Below are 11,473 nucleotides of genomic sequence, written 5' to 3'. Positions count from 1 at the left end.
ATAACTAAGTCAAATCTGTTTTATATTCCAATGCCATTCTCCTTTTTGTAACGCGTTGTTTGTCCAAAACCAAAGGGCCACAATGGAAATAAGTTGCTGACTTTATTGTGTTTCCTGCTTGATGTTTCTTGATGTGTTTTTCTTTTAATCATAACGCCAACAAAATTAAAAAAAAATCTGATCTAATGAAACTCCTCAACCCACAGGAATGTGTTTTACCTTGACTTGGTGCAGCTCCATGCGATAGCGTGTCTCTCTCTCTGTGAGGGAGACGTGCTCCAGTAGGTCTCTCTCCACACTGGAACCAACAAGACATAATGTTAGACACTCTCTCTCTCTGTGAGTGAGACGCGCTCCAGTAGGTCTCTCTCCACACTGGAACCAACAAGACATAATGTTAGACAGACAGATTCTGTCTCTCTCTCTCTCTGTTAGTGAGACAGGCTGCACTAGGTCTCTCTCCACACTCTAAAACACCAACATTAACTGTCAGACTCCATTCTATTGAGACAAACTGTTTCTCGCAACATTTTCAAATTATTCACTTTTCAAGGTTTTAAAGAAAACATCTCATGGTATACTAGTAGTGGTATATTTTCAATAGCATCTTAGTGATTTGCCAATTATTTGGGGGCCCAGCTGTGTAGCGTGCGTTCTGCTCTGTGTTGCAGAGACAGACAGAGCACATTTTCGCCTTTCGACATTATATCACCCAGACAGATAATAAAGACTTTAAGCTCTGACGATTTTCAGGACGGCAACACCAGGCGGAGTACGGTTGCTATGACGCAATCGCCGTAGGAGTCAAAATCGTTAAGCAAACAGCCGTCGGCGACGAGGTCCCACCCCTTTTACTGAACTCTTGGGACTGGGTCCCCAGTTAAAATATGATTATTTTGGGGTTCACGGTCTGAAAAAGGTTGAGGAATGAGGACCACTGCTCTGGGTGGAACTACCTCTTCTGTCTGTCTGTCTCCAGCTGTCTCCTGCTCTCCTCGTCTGTCTCCCTCTCCCTCCTCAGTCTCACGTTCTCCTGTCTCGCCTCCTCCTCTCTGCACTGCGCCTCCTCCGAGAGGAGACGCAGAGAGACAGCCGTCTGTCTCTCCCTGAAACACACACACACAATAAATAAAGTTAGCATACACACCAGGGATGCAAAATAAAATATAGAAAAAAAATTGGGTGACGTGATATATATGCATTGTCAAATTGTAACGATACCAAATTAATATTGCTTCACAAATGCATGCATGCGTTTGTGTGTGTGTGTGTGTGTGTGTGTGTGTGTGTGTGTGTGTGTGTGTGCATACTTACTGAGCCAGTATGTCCTGTGTGTGTGTTAGTTCTTGCTGTGTGTGCAGGTTGTGAGTGTGTAGTCGTTGTATCTCGGCCTCCAGGTGGGTCAGAGTGTTGTCCAGAGCTGTTCTCTCCTCTCCCAGCCTCCTCAGTGATGCCTGGGCCTCCTGAAAGCATCCACTAAGCCCATTAACACCTGTTCTATCCTCTCCCAGCCTCCTCAGTGATGCCTGGGTCTCCTGAAAGCATCCACTAAGCCCATTAACACCCGAGTCCCATTCTATGATAGATTCTCGCTGTCAGGCTGCATCAGAGCCAATATGTCTGCACCTCAACCACTCTGGAATGGTACTGACCTGCAGTTCCTGGTGTCTCCACTGGAGGGCAGTCTCAGCCTGGGCCAGGACAGAAAGCAGGGAGGACAGATCCTCTTCTTGTGGGATGGATAGACTAGACAGACAGACAGACAGACAGACAGACAGACAGACAGACAGACAGACAGACAGACAGACAGACAGACAGACAGACAGACAGGGTTATTATAGTTACAAATAGAAAAAGATACATTTTAGTTAACTGGAAAAAAAGAGGAGAAAAGGAGGCCTTAAAAAACAACGGCTAATGAAAATTATTTTTCTTAAAAAAAAGAATGTGTAAATGTCCTATTTTCTCTATTTTTCTGAGCTTTTTGAATTTCACCCTGTCTACCTCATATGCAACGTATATAATAACTGACAAACCTAACAGAACTAAGCCTAACAAATACTAAATTAAACTAGCAAACCCTTGATGAACATGAAGTCAAAACAAATGAAACGGAAAAAGGAAGGAGGAAAAAAAGGAAAACTATAAAAACCTGGGACTGGACTCTGGACTGGAAGGACTGGTGGACGTCAGGACTCTGGACTGGGACCAAAATATAATAATCTTCATTAGGATGTGATCAACTAAATTATAAACTTTAAAGGTATGTTTCACTTTCAAACATGTCTGTTTTATCCTCTACTCAGGCCTTTGTGTTTGAAGCCCAGACGGCTAGAATTATTGAATGCTTTAACTATTGAGAAATAGCAGATATACAAGCTTGCAGCGTGGCACTCGGTGCCGTGCTGCGAGCTTGTAGATCTGCATTTTTTGAAAAGTCATGAAAATTTGAGCAAATCTTTGGATACGTATTTTCAAAGCGAACATTTTGTAACTCAAATTTTGCTTTTGGGGGTCCCTGGAACAAAATATTATGAGATGGGGGTCCGTGGCCAAATACATATCATTTTGGGGGTCCTTCATATGAAAAAGTTTGAGCACCACTGACATAGAAACATGGGTTTAAAAAAAGAAAAAAAAAACCTTAGAAGGATTCAGAAGACACTTATAGATTCGGGTCAAAATCGGGTCAAAATTCAAAATGTTCACAATTTTTCAAAAATAGCAGATCTACAAGCTCGCAGTGTGGCACTCGGTGCCGTGCTGTGAGCTTGTAGATCTGCTATTTTTTAATAGAAGCTTAAAATAATAATATGCAATAATGCGTACCCGGTCTAAATGGGTTACGTTGCTTGATCAGTAGCTGCAGCAGTGTGTGAGGAACACTGCGGTACTGAAACATACAACTCACCAGTTTGACCACAGCCTGGGTCACCGCCTCCTGCTGTCTCTCTGCGTCCCTCTGTCTCTCCATCTGTCTGTCTCTCTCCTCCTGTGTCTGTCTCTCTCTCTCCTCCATCTGTCTGTCTCTCTCCTCCATCTGTCTGTCTCTCTCCTCCATCTGTCTGTCTCTCTCCTCTATCTGTTTGTCTCTCTCATTCTCCTTGGCCTGTAGAGAGAGCGACAGCTGTGCAATCCTGAGAGACAGACAGATTGAGAGAGAGACAGAGACAGAGAGACAGACATCAGTGCACTGGCTGATGAGACCAATTTGAAGCAGGTCGAAAACATCAATCCGTTTTTGATGCTTTTCCCTTTATAAGACAGCACTGAACCACAGTTATAACTATGATAAGTGTGGAGATAGTGAACCCATGTGTGTATGTAAGTACGGGGGGAAACACGTTACGTGACAGACCATTCTGTTCAGCAATATTACACAAGACAGCGTGCGTTAGCAGAGCCCAGTTCCGCAAGCATCACTGAAGTGCATATAAGGTAGGTACGTTTAATTGAGCAAGACTCTTAGTCGAACTGCACCCGATGAACAGGTTGGTGCCTTGCATGGTTTCCTCTGCCATCGGTGTGTGAATGTGTGTGTGTGCGCGTGTGCGTGTGCGTGTGTGTGTGTGTGTGTGTGTGTGTGTGTGTGTTTGATAGGTGAATTTGGTGAATAGGGCCTTGGATAAAGGCGCTACAGTATATACTGTAAATGCAGCATGTATCAGTTACCGAATAAAACATAAAATGTATTAATATTGTGGGGCATTTCACTCAAATGCAAATAACGTTTTTTGTGAGTGTTGTCTGTGTTATCCTGTAAACACATGATGGGGTCTGACAGAGACAGACAGAGTCCCTGTTGACTCATCCAGACACAAACTGAGTCCTCTTGTCTTTTGTCCCCCTTCAAGTGGACTCAGTTTGGTTGGTTTTAAACAGGATAATATGTGAAAGAGGACTCAGTTTGGTTGGTTTTAAACAGGATAATATGTGAAAGAGGACTCAGTTTGGTTGGTTTTAAACAGGATAATATGTGAAAGAGGACTCAGTTTGGTTGGTTTTAAACAGGATAATATGTGAAAGAGGACTCAGTTTGGTTGGTTTTAAACAGGATAATATGTGAAAGAGGACTCAGTTTGGTTGGTTTTAAACAGGATAATATGTGAAAGAGGACTCAGTTTGGTTGGTTTTAAACAGGATAATATGTGAAAGAGGACTCAGTTTGGTTGGTTTTAAACAGGATAATATGTGAAAGAGGACTCAGTTTGGTTGGTTTTAAACAGGATAATATGTGAAAGAGGACTCAGTTTGGTTGGTTTTAAACAGTATAATATGTGAAAGAGGACTCAGTTTGGTTGGTTTTAAACAGTATAATATGTGAAAGAGGACTCAGTTTGGTTGGTTGTAAACAGGATCATTATGTGAAAGAGGACTCAGTTTGGTTGGTTGTAAACAGGATCATTATGTGAAAGAGGACTCAGTTTGGTTGGTTGTAAACAGGATCATTATGTGAAAGAGGACTCAGTTTGGTTGGTTGTAAACAGGATCATTATGTGAAAGAGGACTCAGTTTGGTTGGTTGTAAACAGGATCATTATGTGAAAGAGGACTCAGTTTGGTTGGTTGTAAACAGGATCATTATGTGAAAGAGGACTCAGTTTGGTTGGTTTTAAACAGGATAATATGTGAAAGAGGACTCAGTTTGGTTGGTTTTAAACAGGATAATATGTGAAAGAGGACTCAGTTTGGTTGGTTGTAAACAGGATCATTATGTGAAAGAGGACTCAGTTTGGTTGGATTTAAAGGGGAAAGGATGTGAAAGCACCCAAAGAACCCACCTGCTCTGTAGCTCCTCCACCTCCTCTTGGTGGAGACGCCTCAGCTCTGACAGCACCTCCCCCTCCTCTCTCTCCTTCACCTCCTCTCTGTGCTCCATCTCACTCAGGGAGAAGGTCCCCAGGGTGGAGGAGTGGTTGTGGGAGAGGAGAGCCAGCGTAGAGGAGGTGGAGGTGGAGACAGGAGGGCGGAGGAGCAGGGAGGAGGTGAGAGAGGAGGTGCAGGTGGACAGCAGGGAGTTGGACAGACGAGAGAAGTCGGCTCTCAGCTCCCAGAGGTCCCTGGAGACACGACAACACGACATGTTAGGATTTTAGTTTCGCAACCGAATGTAAACAAACGGACTTCCATTTTTGTATTAGTTTTTTGGGCTTTCATGACTTTATTGATAGGACAGTAGACTGACAGAAAATGAGGGGAGAGATGGGGAGTGACAAGCGGCAAAGGTCATCGGGATCGGGAATCAAACTGGCGACGCCGTCAGGCATCCATGCCTTGGTGGCAATGCCTATGTGGTATGCGCCTGGACCAGTAGGCCAGTCTACGGACGTCCATTTTAAAATCGTCAATGTACACATCATGCACACTCATGTGGCTTCTGGGGCTCTTCAAAATAAAGCGTAAGTGAATGGCGGCACGCTACAGCCAAAGAATTACCAAAACAATGGCAGCCCAAGTGTAAACACCTACCTGTCAGTAGCAGTCTTCACAGAGTGACAGTCTCTTCTCAGAGTCACCACAGATCTCCACAGACCCAGCAACCTGCTCTGTTCCCTATCCACGTGACCTGAGAGACACTGGAGACACACACACACACACACACACACACACACACACACACACACACACACACACACACAGTGTAAGATTGCAGAGCACCCCATGCACCACTCTTTCCAGTTGCCCCCACTAGGTGGCCATTTCAGTGTGCCACTGGCCAAGAAGAACAAACTATCTTAAATCACAATTAAACATAGTTCTATATTAATACATCTCTTGTCTTAGGTTTAGGTTTATGTTATGTTTTGTTGTCATTTTGCGAAATAACCAGGCATTGACACAAACAGTTGCCCGACTGACATCACGGGATACTGACAGCAAGTAATTAAAAGATAGGGGCCAGATGGGAAAGTGCCTCCGTGACCTTAGTGTCAACTAGGGATGAGACGATATGAAAATTTCATATCACGATTACTGTGACCAATTAAATCGCGATAATCAAAATATCCCCAACATCCATTATCCTGAGGCGGAATATTTGCCAAAAAATAGCAGATCTATAAGCTCACAACGCGTCACAATGTAGATCAGCTATTTTTTGGCAAAGAGATTTGGTTAGAGTGAAAGAAATACTGGATCAAGTACGTATATATTATAAGTATGTTTTACCAATAAAGGGTTTATTTAAATGGTACCGGATATGCAGCTCGGCAAATAAAAGGTGAATTGATTCCAGTGCATGACGGAGGACGATTTCACAATAAATGTAATCTCCACAATACGATTATCGTGACTATAATTTATCACGTTAAACGATAATATCACTTATCGTCCCATCCCTGTCAACCTCTGCCATAACCATTCCATAACTTGGAATTGGAGCCCTGCGCGGGCATGCTTTCTTAACCCCACTCCTGCCTCCTCCCGTTGGATTTCTGACCACTCCCACCCGCACTGCAATGATTAAAATTCCTGTCCGCCGCTCCTACCCGCAACAACCTAATTAAGTCCCATTTAGTCCCACATCATACGTGTAGATCGGCTATTTTCACAATTTCTTTTCTGACATACAAGGTTTCCACCCGAGCAACGATATGTTTATGATCAAAGTAAAAAATAAAAATAAAAATCCAACCAATCATAAATCACCTCCTTCTCCCTCTGCCAATCGGCCTCTTTCTGTACCGCCTCTTCCACAGCTCTGGTCCAATCATCTGTTAGTTTATGTAAGTCCTCCCCCAGGGCCTGGTTGGCCTGTCCCGATTGGCTGAGTTGCTCTCGGAGGAGGGCGTTCATCTCAGCCAATCCGCTCGCCCTGAAAGAGAAGAGACAAAAAAAAAAAAACACAATTAGGCCACCCAACCTGGCGGAGATATGCGCTCTAAGGAGTGTACTGCTCTAGATGCTAAACTCACCGCTGTTGTTCCTCCTCCAGCCTGATGAGGGCGCTCTCCAGGGCGTTGCTGTGCTCATCTCTGATCAGACGCTGCAACACATTAAAACATGCACAGTATGTGTGTGTGTGTGTGTGTGTGTGGACGGTTCTGACAAACATAGGGACATAGGATATACACACAAAGTGAAACGTGGGAGCGGTTAGCACCGCTCAAAAATAATCACACAAATCCCCATATATGGACAATCCTGATGTCATTAATATCAGTTCATAGAACTCATGTCATGACTGGACAGTACTCTATATTATGTGTTCATGCCTGACACAGAACTCTATATATGGGCATAAACGAGGCACAGCAAACAGACACAGAAATCTCCATATATGGGCATTAAAGCACATATACAGAGTTCTGTGTGAGGCATGCCCAAATATGGAGTCTAGGTCAGTGTATGACATCGGTTTCATGACATCATATTGATGACATACAGGTTGCCATGGTTACTCGGTATGTCAGCGTGAGTGTGAGGCCACGTTGTCATGGCTACCACTGTTGCCACAATATGGACTCTATATTTGAACATGGATGATATGGCTCTTGTGACTCATCGTGACATCATCATGATGACAAGAGCAAACGACGTATAAAAGCTGTGTCGTTTCAGATTGACAGGCAGGTCTATATTTAGCCTCAACAGACCATGCCTTGAAGACATGCCACCAGCCAAGCACATTCCAAAGGCTGAAGATGACCTCACTTGGACCTGTCACGTTGACCCCACTCACCCCACCAGGGTGGTCCTGAGGAAGGTCCATGTTGCCTCACCTGGTGAAGCTCCCAAGCAGAAGGCTGAAGATGACAGCTGGACTTGGAGCAGCCATGTAGACCCCACCAACCCCAGGTGTGTGCTGGTGCTGAGGAAGGTAGCGGCCGTCCCACGCGTCAGAGCGCCCGAGCAGCAGGCGGTCATCAAGACAAGCGTGGCCACCAGGAAGAGAAAGCACACTGGTGCTTGGAGGAGGCTGATGAAGGTAGCTGCCTTCATCCAGCAGAGGAAGCCCCCGTCCCACCTGGATCTTTATAAGAGACCTGTTGGTGTACCTGGAAAGCCGGCGTCAGTCAAGCGCCTTCAAAAGGTTTCAGAATCAGAGGACGTCAGGAGAACAACCATCCTGATTGAGGCTCCCAACGCCCCCAGAGCGGTCCGGAGGAATTAGGACGTTGGAGCAGTGCAGTCAGCAGACACGGCAGCTGGAGGAAGAGTGCCTGCAGTGCCTGCCAGGAGCTGGACATGTTGCTGGATCATCTGTGATGTTTTGTGTACTTCAGCTACTAGGATGCTCTCTGGTCCTGCCCAAAGCTGTGTGAGATCAACATGGAGGCACTGGAATTGTCTCCTGGAGATCAGATCCTGACATGATTAAGACAACTCGTTCACACACATATTGCCACCGATCTTCGCCTGTACAAGACTTTAAAGTACCACAGATAGTGACATCTGTTGCATCAGACTGGAAAGACAATCTTTGGTTTCAGTCCACGGCGCTGGCCAATGTTTTGGTCACCATGGTGGTCCTGTGCAAAGTGAGCGGAGCGAGAAGTGCTGGTATTAAAAGTGACACACGTGCATATCTCCAGGGGTATCACACCAAATTCTGGGCCCTGGGTACAAGGATTCACTCCCATTTTGTGCTTTCGCTATTGAAAAATAGCAGATACAAGCTCACAACACCACGCTGCAAGCTTGTAGATCTGCAATTTTTTTTAAATCATGAAAATGTGTGTGGAGTCTGAATATTTCAAATCCTTCTAAGGTTTTTTTTTTCTATGTTTCTATGTCAGTGGTTCTCAAATATTTTCATGTGAAGGACTCCCAAAATGATATGTATTCGGCCACGGACCCCCATCTCAAAATATTTAGTTCCAGGGACCCCCCAGAAGCAAAACTTGCACACATTTTCAAAAGCTCGTAGATCTGCTATTGTTTTTCTTCAGTATGGACACGCTGGTGTGTCTTCAGGTGTCCTAACTGACTGAAACCCTCACACTGTTTACACAGGAAAGGTTCTTCTTTGGTGTGGGCCTGCTGAACATGCAGTGTCGATACCTCAGCGAAACTCTTATCACATAAGAGATTTTCTTTCCTGTGTAGGTCATCAAATGTTTCTTTACTTCTCCTGGCTGCGTTGAAGTCCTTGCAAGATCTCGGATTGTCTGTGTCTCCTTGTTGCTGGCCAGTTACACAGCTAGTGATTGCCTGACAGGAAGATGAGGGCAGCTGTCCACCGCTCACCATTTTGACCGTAGAGGTTGTTGTGGCTGACTCTCTGACTCACCCCGAAAAGCCCAAGCCCAGATACAATGGCTGTGAATGAGGAAGTGAAAGTTTGCAGCATGGGATATGTGTTTTGTTTTTTTTCGCTCACCAGCAGCTGCCGCAGCACCTGTTTACCTGGTTACCATGGTAACCAGCTAACAGGTCCCTGGACGTGATAACGAGGCCGTGGCACCGCTCTGCGGTAATTCTTTGACATCCCAAGTGTTAAAAGTTTTTTTTCCTATCAGTTCCACACCCCAGATAGCCTTGAATTTATGGAGATTTGTTTGTTTTTGTCACATTCCTGAACCAATAATTTGACTCTGGCGGGTTAAATTTAACCCACCAGAGTAAAGTACTCATAAAGTCTCCTATTGACCGATGACCCGGTGGTCATCAAATGATTGGCTCAGGAATGACGCGATAAAAACAAAATAATCTATCACTGGTAACTCACCTCTCTCTCCTGGGCCTGTAGGTGGCGCTCTAGACGCTGACACTGGTCCCTGTACTCCAACAGCTGATGACAACAACAACACAACAATAAGCGTTCATAATGATCACAAAACAACCACAAATCACCAGTAAGACTCCCTAATCGGGAGATAAGCGACCATCACGTCGCACACACAAACTTTAGAAGGCAGTCATAGACAATCAGGAGGGAATATGGGAAATGGGACAGATCCATGTTGGAGTGGAGCTTGTCATAGTAACTTGCGACCTGGGCAAAAATGATTATGGTCCCATCCCTAGTTTAAACCACACGTACGTACCTTGTTCTGCAGTTTGTGGAGCATCAGGACCTGGCGAGCCTCTCTCTCTCTGCCCTCCCTCACCTTCCTCCTCCAGGCTGCCTGTTCACTGTCTGCCCTGAGAGAGCAGAGTGGGTCTAATGTCTGGTTCAACTGAAACACACACACACACACACACACACACACACACACACACACACACACACACACACACACACACACACACACACACACACACACACACACACACACATCACTGTCTGCCCTGAGAGAGCAGAGTGAGACCCACTCTGTGCATATGCATACATGGGCAACAGGCGGCATGCAGCCCCCATCTTCACTTAATGCAGCCCACAGGAATACAGATATATTATTGGTTTCAGCTGTTATAATTCCAAATGTGCTAACATGACCAGCTTTAATTACTTCAGTCTACTGTATATTAGCAGCTTAATGACTATGTCATGAAGTGTGGGTCATGACCGAAAGTATAAGGTCGCGGGTGCAAGCGGCCAAATGGGTTTCCTCAGACGGGTGGCTGGTATCTCCCTTAGAGATAGGGTGAGAAGTTCAGTCACCAGAGAGAGACTTGGAGTAGAACCGCTGCTCCTGCACTTGGAAAGGAGTCAGCTTAGGTGGTTCGGGCATCTAGTACGGATGCCCCCCCGAGCGCCTTCCTAGGAAGGTCCTCGATGCACGTCCCACTGGGAGGAGACCCCGTGGCAGACCAAAGACCAGATGGAGGGATTATATCGCCAAACTGACTTGGGAACGCCTCGGTAAACTCCCTGAGGGAGTGGAGGAAGTTGCTCAGGATAAGGAAATCTGGAGGTCTCAGTTGGAACTGTTACCCCTGTGACCCGATTCCGGATAAGCGGTTGAAGATGGATGGATCTTTTTTATGTCCAATGCATTTGTATGTAAGTTCATAAAGTTAACACAGAACATATAAATGACTTTTTCAGGATTTCAATTCAAAAATAGCAAAAATAGCAGATCTACAAGCAATGCATGTCGCAGTGCGACGCGTTTTGAGCTTGTAGGTCTGCTATTGTTGACTGTATATGCATTGTGGCCCTCTGGAGGGAGTGTGAAAACATGGTGGCCCTCTCCATCATCAAAGTTGCCCACCCCTGGTCTAATGACTGGTTCAACTGGAACAGACAGCTGTGTTCTAGCCCTACCAGACAGACAGACAGACAGACAGACAGACAGACAGACAGACAGACAGACAGGTGTCTTACCCTATCAGTGAGAGCCTGGGCTCGTGACTCCGCCTCCTGTCTCTCTGCGTGGCTCTCCGCTAGCTCGTCCTGCAGCCGCGACACTTCCTGTCTGAGCTCCGCCCTCTCCTCCTGTAGGCCAATCAGCAGCTGCGACTCCATCCTGGCAGGAAGTTAAAAAGGTGCAAGCATAGATATAAAACACTAGATACCTCATCGCGATTAACAATTTATTCGTGTTTTTGTCGTTGACAATTACATTTCTTTTTGGCTTTTAGACTTT

Source organism: Nannobrachium achirus, assembly GCF_963921795.1.
Source record: "Nannobrachium achirus genome assembly, chromosome: 19".
Classification (NCBI taxonomy): domain Eukaryota; kingdom Metazoa; phylum Chordata; class Actinopteri; order Myctophiformes; family Myctophidae; genus Nannobrachium; species Nannobrachium achirus.
Note: the sequence above shows the minus strand (reverse complement) of the source record.